General features: G+C 43.8%; 1 pseudogene across 1 annotated transcript; it reads right to left on the bottom strand.

The window, feature by feature from the left end:
• Positions 1-349: 349 nt before the first annotated feature.
• Positions 350-8,599, bottom strand: LOC307107432 (phosphatidylethanolamine-binding protein 1-like; annotated as a pseudogene). Its single transcript has 3 exons — positions 8,475-8,599; positions 636-1,063; positions 350-482 (listed from the first exon to the last, which is right to left on the bottom strand). The product of its transcript is annotated as a phosphatidylethanolamine-binding protein 1-like (transcript).
• Between the last annotated feature and the right edge of the window lie 5,633 nt (positions 8,600-14,232).

The raw sequence follows: 14,232 nt of genomic DNA, 5'->3' as shown, positions 1-14,232 counted from the left end.
GCTCAACAGCAAAGGGACTCTCCAGACTGCTTTTTCCAGTACTGCTCTTCAAAGGATATGACTTTAAATTCTGGGTTGTTATTCTCATTTTAATAATCTGATGACCACATCATAGTACCACAATAGACCCCAAAAGTGGAGTTTAAATTTGATCAACACAAATCCAGGGTGTGTGACCCTGTACAATGATAAAGGACAGGCAGAAGGAAAAGTCACCTACACCTCTATCTGCTCAGGTCTTGCCTGTGAGAGTGGGAACAGGGAAGAGAGAAGTCAACATACATCACTGACCTTGAGAACAATGCTTGGCCCCCCCCCCCCGGGGCCATGTGTGTCTTCTGGCTTTCCCCTACTTCCCAGCCAGCTGCTCATAGAGTCATTCCATTCCACCTGGTAACACGTGCCGGCCACTGGAGACCCAAGGTCATATGTTTTTACGGAAAGATGCCACCGCAAAGTGTAAGCCCACCCCGTGCAATGTGCTGCCAAGGAGAGCCATCTCCTGTCCTATTTACTTGACTGCTGCCTCAACCCACATCATGCTCATTTACTCTTTACAGAACTAGTTTATGAACTATTAATATGTATTCAACTGAACTTTAACCTGCGTGTGCACACCTGGTTGACAATGCCACCGCTTGAATTTGCCACGGTGGTCTCCAGATGGATTGCTGAGAATGGGCTTGTTACATTCGGTGGCTTGGCCTGCCTGTAAACCAGCCAGATGTAGAGGTGAAGGCCCTTGGGAGGCCCAGAGCCCACACAATCAGAGAGGACAGTACCACTGCTGATGTCCTTGCCCTTCATGTTGACCACCAGGAAATGGTGCCATTACCTAAATTTGGGGTCCTTTCTGCTTGGAGCATCTGGGTCTGTCAAGACCAGGGTATAGAGTTTACTTGGATCAAGGCCATCCTGTGAAATACCATTGGGCAAGTTCTTAACCTGGGTGGGCGTCAGCACTTTGCCCAGCTTGTCAACCTCCGTCCTGAAGAATTTGACCTACAGCAGGTGCTTAAGCCTCTTGTCTACTTCGTGCAGGCTCAAGGGCCAGGACCACTGGCTGAGGAGAGATGGGGGGGAACCAGGGGCAGCTCAACAGCCCTGACTGGAAGTCCATCACTGTCTTTTCTGAAGATCCTATGCAGCCCTATTTAAGGTCAGCGGGTGTGACATACTAGAAGGTGGGGACTACTGAGAACCTTATTGGAGGCTAGCCACCACAAGTTTCCTGGGAAGTGGATGATAAGGCAGATCACAATTTTGAGGAATTTTACATTGATCATAAAGAAACAAATAAATGCAACCCAGAAGAAATATAGCATTGAGGTATTTAAGAGTAAACTGGTTATTACCACCAGATAAGTTTTTAATTGACCTTGAGATGCACCAACTTATACCTAATAGAAACAGTTACTAGTTCTAAATAATTAATGTGCTGGCTCAGAAGACAAATATCTCATTCTGGCAGGGAGAGTAAAACAGAAAACAGTACCTCAGTCTTCTCTGGAATGCATTGGCAAATGCGTACTTTTCCCCGTTCTTAACTGGTAAGCATCTAAGAAACTATTCCATTTTCTAGAAAGATGGTAGATTACTGTTGGAGACCAGTTCTCAACACTGCTGTACGTGATTGGACTGTCACAAAATGCTCCTACATTTTAACATTTGAAAATATTTTTTCTGAAGCATTTACTATGCAGTTTGTTGAATTATCTGCAGATAATTTGTGCAATCTGTACATGGAACCAATAGGTGTGGATATGCGCAAAAGGTGCAGTTATTTATGGACCATTAATCTTTCCATTTACCTAGATTAATTAAACCTAGAGTTGTAAGACTGTTTAAAATTACATGATCTTGGACAAATCATTTAAACCTCTCCAGGTCTGTTTTCCCATCAGTGATGTTCCTTCACTCTCAGGCATTTCACAATTATTTATCTGTATCTATGTGCCTCCTACGCTTCTAGACGGTAGGGACACAGAGAGGATCACGAGAGACATGGCCTTTATGTGCTAGTGGGAGACACATGCGATAAAGACAGACATACTACCAAGCAGATGTGAGAGCGCTCTGCGATGACAGATCAGCAGGGTCGCAGGCGTTCCATTTAGATCATAAGTTAGGGAGGGCCGCCCTGTTGCAAGCAGAGATCTGAGGGAAGGCAGGTGTCAGGCCAGGCACGGAACTGCAGGAAGAGCATTTAGGCAAAGGTGGTGTAGGTGCCAGCTCCTGAGGCGAGAGTGTCCTTGATGTGTTTGGGGACGGAAGTGTGCCTTGAATTGAGTGAGCAGTGGGAGGGGAGATGGGAAGGGAACAGGGGTGAGATCATGAGGGCCTTTTGTGTCTCACCATAAGGCTTTTGTGTTTGATTATGAGTGAGGTGAGAAGCCACTGGAGGATTTTGAGCAGAGAAGTGACTTAATCTGACATAGGACTTAGAAGGATCACTGAGGATGCTGGGTGAAAAATGAGTAGTAGGGACTCAAGCAGGGATGGATTCAACCCACCAGTATATGGAACAATACTCTTGCGTTCATTAGCCCAGGAGAAAGATGATGGTGGGTGGCCGGTGGGGAGGAAGGTTTGCAACTGGAAACCTTTGACGATGTGCCTGCTTGTCTTCCAGACCCGCCCAGACCATGGAATAAGGTCAGGTGTGTAAGCCCACCCCGTGCAATGTGCGGCCAAGGAGAGCCATCTCCTGTCCTATTTACTTGACTGCTGCCTCAGCCCACATCATGCTCATTTACTCTTTACAGAACTAGTGTATGAACTATTAATATGCATTCAACTGAACTTTAACCTGCGTGTGCACACCTGGTTGACAAGCAAACACTATCATTTCCACCCCTTCCTTATTTGCCCCAGGGACCTTCTGGTTACCCCCCAGGTGAAAGTACCCAGACAGCTGCAACAGGCCCTCTTGTTCTCTGAGCATAAGAATTACTAGATGAGGAAGAGTGCTGCGTCTTACAGGTGAATTAAGGGACAATTTAGGGCTATTTTTCTGTGCTTTAGATCAGTGCTTTCAAAGTAAATATAATGCAAGACCTCTTCAATGTTATTAGACATATTAAGAAAGTAAAAAGAGTCCAATCTTCTTCCATCACCATATATTTGACCCCCTTTTTCCTTTACCACCCCTCCAACCCCTTCTCCTCTGGTAACCACCACGCTGTTGTCTATGTCCATGAGTTTTTGTTTACTTGGTTTTCTTGTTTGTTCATTTGTTGCTTTCAGTTTTATATCCCACATATGAGTGAAATCATATGGTTCTTATTTTTTTTCATCTTATTAACCAATGCCTCCCTAATATATTTAATTAAAAAATAGGTTTTTTTTTTACTAAAAAACAAAAAAAATAGTAAAAAGAAACAAATCATGATAATTTTAATGATCTGTTTTATTTAACCCAATATATTCAGAGTATAATTTCAACATGTAACCAGTATAAATATTATTAATGTGGTAGTGTACATTCCTTTTATGCATATGAAGCATGTGGGGTTTAGCTTGTACCCTATGTATTTTACAATTACAACACTTGCTTGTCAGATTAGACTAGGCACATCATGGATCTTAGGTTAGACTAGGCACATGGTGAACCCCAGGTTAGACCAGGCACACATTGGATAGTGCATCGGAAGACTTTAGCTGTAACCTCAGTTTACGAGAAAGGAAGGTTTTAGGCAAAGGTTCTCAACAATCATGTGAGGCTCATCTGGGAAATTTTTTTTAATCCTCACTTGAGGATATGTTTTTGTTGTTTATTTATGGGAGAGGGAGAGAGAGAGAGAGAGGGAGAGAGAGAGAGAGAGAGAGAGAGAGACAGAGAGACAGAGAGACAGAGAGACAGAGAGAGAGAGAGAGAAACATCAGTTGTCTCCTGTACTCACTCCGACTGGGAATCAAACCACAACCTGGCCATGTGCCCTGACCAGGAGTCGAACCCATGACCCTTTGGTGTATGGGACGATGCTCCAATCAACTGAGCCACACTGGGCAGTTCTCTGGGAAATGTTTTATACCAAAGCGTGGGCCTCGCTCCTGATCTTTGGTGCTAGTGGGGATCAAACAGCAATGCTTTAATTTCTCCAGAGGTTCAATGTAGGCAGACAGTGCTGAGAAACCTTCCAAAAGAATGAGGTCACTTAAAGGAAAAGGCCCAAGTAAGGGCTCTGCAAGCAGTCTGTATGCATGGCTCCTTTTAAGAGAATCTTTGTCAAGAACCTCAACTTTCATTTGTTCTTCCTGCAGCTGACCACGTGCCTTGATTAGAGATCATGCTTTTCTTTTATAAATTGCCCTCTTCCCAGTTACCAGAGAAAGGCCTGCCTCATCCAGCATTGTACTCTTGTGTATTGCCCTGAAGAAAAACATTTCCAGATTTTTTTTAAAAAAGCAAACAAAAAGGAACAAAGAAGAAATTGAAGAGAAGCAGCCTGTAATTGAGTCAGAGCAAACTATCCTTGTCCTTTGCTCAGCCATCCATCTTATTAAAGAGATGCCTGGTAATGAATTTCCTGCTAACCTTTGCCAGACATGTATGTTGTTTTGCTCAGTCATGTGCTGATAGCAAGTGCAATTGCAAATCAACCAAGTGCAACATTTTAATGCTGAAGGCTTATGGTCATAGGAAATCTAAACAAAAGTTTAATATTTTAGTTTCCATACATATTTTTGTTGCAAAGAAGGAGGTTGATCAATAGGATATTTTAAAGCAGCGGTTGCCAACCTCAAGGACCACCAGTGGTCTGCAGACCACTGGTTGGTGACTGCTGTTTTAAAGCACAAAAATGTCTTCTTTTAAAGTAAGATTCTGTGATAGATGTGGAATCGCTGAACAATGTCAGGGGAAGATGCAAACTGTGGGAAATATCTGATTGCTGACAGAGCATTCTTGTTCTTGAGTGGTCTTTGAAATGGGTGATGGTGGATGTCAAATTGGGATGATAGTTATATGCCTTCCAATGAATATAAAGGATTGATGTAACTTTCTAAAAAAAGTCAATACAGTACTTCCAATATGACAGAAATGACGTTCTTTTCAACTTATGATGAAAAGATGTAGTTGTCAACTTAATGTGTCAAGGTATATAGAGATTTAAAAAAATTTTTTTAGAGGATTAGGGAACAAAAAGCAATTGCAGACCATGATTTAGTATACCTGCCAACCAGGATTTGAGTCAAGTTCTTTCATTTCCTACTTAAATGCCCTTTGCCAAGTTGTTTATCTATAAGCAGTTCCTTTAAACCTCAGTTTCATTATCTGTAAAAAGGGAATAATAATACCCACCGTTGCTGGGGTGTTATCTGCATCTAGAAGGATTCAGGAATCTGGAGAAGGGGCTTTGAGTAAATTAATAAAGAGACTAGACATGAAATATAAAATTGGAAGGCATTTTTTGGGGAGCCAGGGAGGCTTAGCTTTAGTAACTAAGTTCCCCGAGTTTCTGGACCCCTAGCTTTTTATTAACACATTTTTCCCTATAGCAAATCACATATACATATCAAAGGTAAGGTTTGGCAAACAGGAAGATTATCAGGTTGGGAGAACTGCCCTCAGCTGTCTGGTAGCAGGCAATAATATATGCAAATCTTCAGGTTTGGGGAAATGCTTTCAGCTATTCCAGCAGTAGGTAATATGATTCAGCCCTGCTGAAGCCCCAAGGTTCATCAACCTTTTGATGAACTTCTTGCATTTATGACCTGCTGGAATTAGCCTCCAGCACACCGTCATTAAGTTGAGGTGGGGATGAAATGTGATACAGTAAATTGATATAGAGTATAATTAAGTACTAAAAGTTGGTATCCCTCATCATCGATTGGCAGAATAAGTGGAAGAAGTGATGCTGATTGTAAAAACCCATGAGAAACTCATGCAAGCTTCCCAGGAGAAGTCCCTGCCCCCTCCAGCTTTAGGCAGGCTGGTGTATAATAAGTGTCCAAAAGAACAAGTTGGATTGGCGAGTATGAGAAATAATTTGTCATAACTATTAATTCAACTGGAGAGCAGTCCACCATTGACTGTCCCTGTCTCTTCTCCACACTCATAATCTCCTATGTGGTTTGCAAATCTGGATAATTCTGATCACACACACACACACACACACACACACACACACACACACCAAAAAAATGCAACTGTCAGATCAGAGTTTCTTTTTTTAAATTAAATTTATTGAGATAACATTGGTTATTAGCAGAATACAAATTTCAGGTGTACAACTTTATCATATGAACTCTGTATACTCTATTGTGTGCTCACCACCCAAAGTCTAGTCTCCTTCTGTCCCCATAGATTTGACCCCTTTCTACTCTACGTCCTCTCCCTACCTCCCTTCCCCTCTGGTAACCACCATTCTGTTGTCTGTATCTATGAGTTTGTGTCTTTTGCTTGTTGCTTTCTGTTTTATATTCCACATGTGAGTGAAATCATATGGTTCTTGTCCTTTTCCATATGACTTATTGCACTTAGCATGATACCCTTGGGATCCACCCATGCTGTCGAAATGGCAGTATTTCATTTTTTAATGGCTGAGTAGTATTCCATTGTCTGTATGTACCACATCTTCTTTATCCAGTCATGTGTTGAAGGGCACTTAGGTTGTTTCCATGTCTTGGCTATTGTAAATAATGCTGCAATGAGCATTCGGGTGCACACACCTTTATAAATAAGTGTTCTGATAGATACAGAAGATGTTGCTCCTATTGGTCCTAAGGAGAGAGTCATGGATGCTCCAGGTGTCTGCTTCTGGCTGAGTTGTGGGTCTCTTCCTGTTGATTGAATTATATCTTGACTATGGGTCACTTCTCACTTCTTTGCATGTCTTGTAATTTATAAAATTATGTTTAGGTTATTGGACCCGGAGGAAGAGTGGAGGGTAAAAGGGAGTGCCCTCTCCTTTTTCAGCCACATAATGTGAGGTGTTTATCCATTTGAGCTGATCAGGGGTTGGGAAGGTTTCTGGCTTTAAGCATCGAGCAGCTCCTGAGATTTCCAGCACCTGAAATCAAAGTACATTTACTTTTTAAGAAAATTGTGATAAAATATACATAACGTACAATTTACCATCTTAACCGTTTTTTAAAAAAAATCCTCACTGGAGGATATTTTTTTCCATTGATTTTTAGAGACTGGAAGGGAGGGAGGGAATTGAGAGGGAAAGAGAGAGAGTTAGAAAGAGAGAGAGAGAGAGAGAGAGAGAGAGAGAGAGAGAGAGAGACTTATCGATTGGTTGCCTCCCATATGTGCTCCGACCAGGGCCAGGGATTTAACCTACAACAGAGGTATGTATCCTTGACCAGGAATCGAACCCGTGACCCTTCATTCTGCAGGCCAATGCTGTAACCACTGAGCTAAACTGGCCAGAACTATGGTAACCATTTTTAAGTGTACAGGTCAGAGTATTAAGAACATTCACCTTGTTGTGCAGTCTATCTCCAGAACTCTTCATCTTGCAAAACTGAAGCTCTGTCCCCATTAAGCAATGATTCCCCAGACCCTGGTAAGCATCACTGTACCTTCTGCCTTTATGGATGTGACTGCTCTAGGTTCCTCCTTTAAGTGGAATCGTACAGCATTTGTCTTTTTGTGACTGGATTATTTCACTGAGCATAGCGTCCTTCAGTTTATCCACATTGTTGAAAATGGCAAGATTTCCTTCTTTTTAAGAATGAGTAATATTCCATTGTATATATTACACCAAATTTTGTTTATCAATTCATAAGTTGATGGACGCTTATATTAATTCATCTGTAGGCTGTTATGAATAATGTATCTTTCCAAGTCCCTGCTTTCAGTTCTTTTGGAGATATATCCAGAAGAGGAATTGCTGGGTCACAAAGTCATTTCATTTTGAATTTTTTGAGAAAACGCCATACTGCTTTCCACTGTGGCTGCACCATTTTACATTTCCACCAACAGTGTACAAGAGTTCCAATTTCTTCACATCCATGCTGACATTTGTCATTTTCTGGTGTTTTGTTTGTTTGTTTGTTTGTTTTTATATTAACCATCCTATCAGGTGTGAAGTGCCTCCTTTGCTTTTGAGAACTAATATTCAACTTCCTGGGCAACCAGAGTGCCGAGATCTTTGATCTCATCAGAAGTTGAGTGAGACTCAGTTTACATCGGGGTTCAAACATTTTAGCTGAGGTTAGGCACCTCTCTCTAGGAGAGCACAGACCAAACAGCGCAGGAATTCTACACCTCGATCCTGGCAGATGTCAAAACCACTAGACATTCTGATGAGACTGTACATGGTAGGACAGTGGATCCGTGAGTCTGCTACACTGCAAGGTTGTGAGAGTTTGCAGTTCGTGAGACCACAAGGCTGCAAGCTCATGACACTAGAGATATTCCTATTTCGAGGTGCAAGAGCCCCCAGGGCAAGAGCATGAAGTTTCTTTTTTGAGTCCAGCCCCCGCTTGGCCTATTTACTCAGCAAAATTCCCAAGAGAATTACTTGGGTAAAAGGATCATCTGCATTTGTGCTTCCCCCAGATTCAAATCCAAAGCCCCAGCACTCAAATTCATCCAAAGTTTCACTGCTTTTTGTTTGTTCAGACAACACGTGTCCACCTCTGGCATGATCGCCCTTCTCCCTGGCCTGCCCGCGCCCTCAGCACCTGGCCCCGGTGTGGAAACATGCTTGTCCTCTCACAAGGAGCTTATCCTCGGGATCTTTTCCTTCTGGTTTTCTTTGTAATCACATCTCTTTGATGGCGTTCAATAAAAGCCTGAGTTTTTTCCTTTGTGTATTCATTGGTTGCTTTTTGATTGGCATAAACGTCTTCCTGTCTTTCTCTGTTTTGATTGTCTTGTTTGTTTGAAAATAACAGAAATCCTTGCAAGTTTGCTTGGGGGATGGGTGGGGGGGAGTGAATTTGTTATAAGTACAGCCAGTTGTCTCAGACTTCAAGGGAAAAGGTAAAACCATGTCTCCTGAGGAGTAAGACTCAGAAAATTATCAGGAAGCAAAGAGGAGGCTTGTTATTATCTTGTCTCTTGTTATTATTCTTATTGAATGTCCAAGAGAGTTCATTTTTGCTTTATTTCTCCCCCGCCTCCAGTTTCCTCTGCTTCTCTTTGCACAAAGAACAATGGCCTCCCTTGCCTTGGAGTGAAATCATTTCCAGGGTCTCCGCCCTGAAATTGACCAACACCCCAGTGCTGCGTTTCAGGTCCCCGGCATGGAGAGTATGGTCAGCGGCTTTGGTGAGGGTGCACTCCTGGACCAACCGGCTCATGCCAGGAGGTCAGGGCCTTTTACTGTAAACATTGTCATGGTGACTCCCTCCAGTGCTTATTCGGCTCTTCTCAGAGAGGAAGGATGAACATGTGCCAAAAGGTGATTTAAAAATAGAGCCCTCTAATCCCCTTAGCTCCAGCCACTTACCCCTTAGAAAGGGCCTTACAGTCTTATTTGGACATTGTATTACAGAAAATAATGGTAAGTGCCTATGAAATGTCTGACATTAATTAGCACTCATATTAAATGTCAATCTTGTTTTCAAAAATGAATTTAGAGCTGTCTAACCAACCTCCTCTTCAAAAACTAATTTGGGAACTGTCTAACCACTTACCTCTCCCAATAGCAAAAACACCAAAAAAAAAAAAAACCCCTCTTACTAATGGTATTGAATAATCAAAAAGCAATTCCCATTTATTGCCTAATGGTTAGATAAGTAGACACAAGTAGCAGTAGTCTCTTCCTGCGTGTACTTGTTGAGGTTTATAATCATTTTCACTGATTGATTTTTAATCAACAAAAAAGTGGAAGATCTATATTAAATTATTATTATGGGTACCTTATTAGGACCCCAGGGGCAGAGAACAGAGTGAAGTGAGTGGGGTGTGACTGAGTGATATTCCTTCCAAGTCCCCATTTAAGTTTTAAGTTTGGAAGGATCCATTTAAGAATGCCAAGAAATGAGAAGAAACTTTGTCACAGGGAGAGGGCACCTGCATCTACTTTTGCCTGAAGCCACATATAGTTCCATAGGCTGATAAATCCCTTTTGTAGCTTAAAAAAGAATTTATCCTATGTAATAAAGAGGGAATATGCTAATTGACCCTCACACCATTGCAAAGATGGCAGTGCCCACAGCCAATACGGAGGAAATATGCTAATTGACAGCCACACCCTCAAATATGGCGGCACCCACAGGCACAAGATGGTGGCGCCCAGTTGGGGCAGCAGGCACGTGGCAAGGCCAGACCTGCCCTCAGGTGGGTCTGGCTGCTCCGTACGCCTGCCTCCGGAGTCCCCCAGTTCCCTCAGCCCCCCAGCCACCCAGGGCTGGCCCGAGGCGCAGGCAAGCCTCGAATGGCAGCTGCCCAGCAGCCCAGGGCCAGCCTGAGGCACAGGCAAGCCTTGGATGGTGGCTTCCCAGCCACCTGGGGCCGCCTGAGGCTCAGGTAACCAGGGCCGGCCAAGGCTTGCGCTGCCGGCAGTGGCAGCAGCAGAGGTGTGATGGGGCGTTGCCTTCCCCTGATCACCAGGTCACCTCCTGCCCCTAAGGGCTCCTGGACTGTGAGAGGGGGCAGGCTGGGCTGAGGGACCCTCCTTCCAGTGCATGAATTTTCATGCACCAGGCCTCTAGTTAATAAATAATTTTGCCTAGATGTGGCTTTCACCTTTAGTTCATTCAATGGCACTGTGCATAGGTATGAGACAAAAGGCCCTGTCTTCTCAGTGTTTTCAACATAAATTATTCACCTGTTTATCTTCTTTCAGATACTTGGCAACATGGAGTCTTTGGGGCAGTCACTCGCTTAATGGCACCCTAATAAACTCTGTGCGGGAAGGTAGAGATTTATGCCTACTCATGTTAGCAGCAAAATAATGTGTCCATTCAGGGAAATCCTTCTGGAATTAGGCAGTTTCCTCCTGGAATCTGGGAGGCCCGTAAATCAACACAAGGTCCTAAGTACTGAGGTCACGACAGAATTATTGGAAAACATGGAGATTGAATATGACAAAACACAGGCCACATGCATGTCCATGAAAGGAAGCCCCATAGTTCAGCCTTTATAAGCCCTGAATGCAATCTACTCGATGACAATTTTCAAGATTGAGAACTGTGTAACTCAACGATGCACTAAATGTGTGGAAGATTTAGTGCCATCTGTAGTCCACTGCGGTCCTTTGATTACTCACTTATGTCAGCACCACGCATGAATTATGTGTCTGTGTGTTCCTCATGAACATAAATCCCAGTCTCCCAGGTTTAGTTATATGTAGTTAGATCATTTACCTGATGACATTCCCCATGCGCCGGAGGGAAAAGAGAGACACTTTACAGTGTTGAAAAAACACGAACAGTATTCTGGCACCAAGAAAATCATCAAGGGCCCAGAAAAACACGACGTGCCTTCCAACTCCTGCTAACATACACTGTGTCAACTTAAACTCCAACAGTAATTTTATTTCAGATCACATTTGCCTGCCCTGCTTCTCACCTTCTGCATCATTTCTTGCTAAATGTGGTGGGGGAGGGGGCTTGTAGTTAAGATAGTTCACGAAGTCTTTATTTGGAGTACCCTAGCTTATTGGTGTAGATCATTTGGGCTTAAATTGAATTATTTGTTTATTCCTTTGCTAACTTTTAGAAATAGTATTAGTAAGAATCTGTATCAGTCAGTGTTTGCCAGAGGAACAGGACTAATAGGAGCAGATTATAGATAAATGATAGATAGATAGATGATTGATAGATAGATAGATAGATAGATAGATAGATAGATAGATAGAGACTTATTTCAAAACTAGTGGCCCAGTGCACAAAATTCATGCACATTAAAAGGGAATTAGAGGCCCTAACCGGTTTGGCTCAGTGGCTAGAGCGTCGGCCTGCGGACTCAAGGGTCCCAGGTTCAATTCCGGTCAAGGGCATGTACCTTGGTTGCGGGCACATCCCCAGTAGGGGGTGTGCAGGAGGCAGCTGATCAATGTTTCTCTCTCATCGATGTTTCTAACTCTCTATTCCTCTCCCTTCCTCTCTGTAAAAAATCAATAAAATATGTTTTTTTAAAAAAAGGGAATTAGAGGAAATATTTTAATATTGCTATTTGCCCTTTCTCTATAATAGAAGTGTCACAGATGAAAGAAAATTAGTAAAATGTATATGAAAATCTCCCTCCTGTCAGAGTCTGGGGCACACCGCAGGACCCAGAGTCAAGACCCCACCCACACGCGTGCACCTCGAAATCGTGAGATCCAGACCCAACCGGCCCCACCCCTATTGGGCAAGATCCAGACCCCCAGCCCCACCCCCATCAAGCTCCATCAGGTGGGGGGCACAGCCTCAGGTCCCCTGTCAAACCCCGCTGGGCGGGGGGTGCGGCCTGAGGTCCCCTGGCCCAGGGTGGGGGGCATGACCTGAGGTCTCCCATCAAGCCCTGCTGGGTGGGGGGTGTGGCCTCAGGTGCCCAGGCCCAGTGCCAGGGCAAGGTGTGTCGCCTGAGGTCCCCTGGCCTGGTGCAGGGGTGGGGGGTGCAGCTTGAGTTCCCCCATTAAACCCCGCTGGGTCGGGGGGCACGGCCTGAGGTCCCCCATCAAGCCCCACTGGGCTGGGGGTGTGACCTCAGATTCCCCGGCCTGGCACCAGGGTGGGGGTCCCAGCCTGAAGTCCCCCGGCCTGGCGCCTGGGCAGGGGGCATGGCCTGAGGTCCCCCGTCAAGCCCCACCAGATGGGGGGGAACAGCCTCATGTCCCTGCTGATTGCTCATTATGGCTTGTTTTGCTGTGGGGGCAGCCATCTTGTGATGGTGTGATAGAGTGAGGGTCAATTAGCATATCACCTCTTTATTATATAGGATACGAACTTACATGCTTATGAGGGCTGGCAAGTCTGAAATCTGTAGATCAGGCCAGCAGGCTGGAAATCCTGGGGCTGATATCTTGAGGTTTGAGGCAAAATTTCTCCTTCTTCAGGGAAATATCAGTGTTGCTCATAAGACCTTTCAACTAACAGATTGGATGAAGTCAACTCAGATGATCAAAGATAACCTCCTTACTGGAAGTCAACTGATTGGAAATGTTGACCTCATCTACAAAATATTTTCATTGCAACACTTAGGTGAATGTTTCATTGACTAGTGAAAGCTATAGCATACCCAAGTTGACACATAAAATGAACCATCCCAGGATCTTTGTTTGTAGCAAGATAACAAATAAAACTGGCTTCATAATAATGGTTAATGAGCACTGTGGGTTAGCTATATGGCTGGCATTGTTCTGACACTTGATATGTGTCATTTCATCCTAAAGTCTCCAAGCTAAAGATGGCAAAGGTTGGACTTTGAACTTCTATGCTTTATTGATTTCAAGTATTTCAAAGAAAACTTGTTGACATGTATTTGGATAGTCAAGGAGTACTTCAGCTTCAGGCCTGGTTGGATCCAGGGCTCAGAAGCTATGATTAGAATTTTATCTATTTGAGCTTCATCTCAGGAAAGTCCTCTTTAAGGGACCACGTTAGGTTTATATTGTCTGAGCTTAATAACCCAGAGAGAAGAGAGAAAGGAGAGCTTCCCTTTCTGGATAGTTGAAACAGAAATCCTGGATTGAATCTGAGATGCTTGCTTGAGCCACTCCCTCATTCCTTAATCAATCCTCGTGGTCAGAATTGATGAGCTGGTGGATCTGGTGTGGGTCCCTGCTCTACCTCTGAGGTGAGCAGCAGTGCCCTGACACCTTCTGAATCCCTTAGGATGAGTGTGGGAAGAGCTGGTTCCTTAAGAAAAATCAGAGCGGCAAGATCAGAAGAGAAAACAGTGTTGAGCAGGCAAGGAAAACAGATGTCCCCTATAGTTTTTGCCACTGCAGATTAAAAATGTCTTACTTTTATTTTTACATTTCTTAGCTGGTCTGAAAGGGTTCTTCTCAATCTGAGCCCAGTCCTGCCCTCAACCTTCTTGCCTCCCCTTCACTGGCGCTGTCAATGTGACTCCCTTCTTGTCCCTCCCCGTGCCTTTTTGCAGCCCCATCTTTGCTCAGACATCTCCCCTGCCAGGAGTGCTTTTCCCAGACACACCATCTTCTTTCCGCAAACATGCCTGGCATTTCAGATCTTTTGTGAAGCTGACACCATGCTTACACTTATTCATTGATTCATCCCTTCACTAACTCACTCATGAGCACTATTATATTCCAGGTACTGTGAAATGTTGAGGAAATTGGCCAGGACAGGCCCTTTCCTCATGAACCTCACCTTCTCTCA

Source organism: Cnephaeus nilssonii (assembly GCF_951640355.1).
Source record: "Cnephaeus nilssonii genome assembly, chromosome: 11".
NCBI lineage: Eukaryota > Metazoa > Chordata > Mammalia > Chiroptera > Vespertilionidae > Cnephaeus > Cnephaeus nilssonii.
The sequence above is the reverse complement of the archived record's forward strand: the minus strand, read 5'-3'. Positions and strand labels throughout refer to the sequence as shown.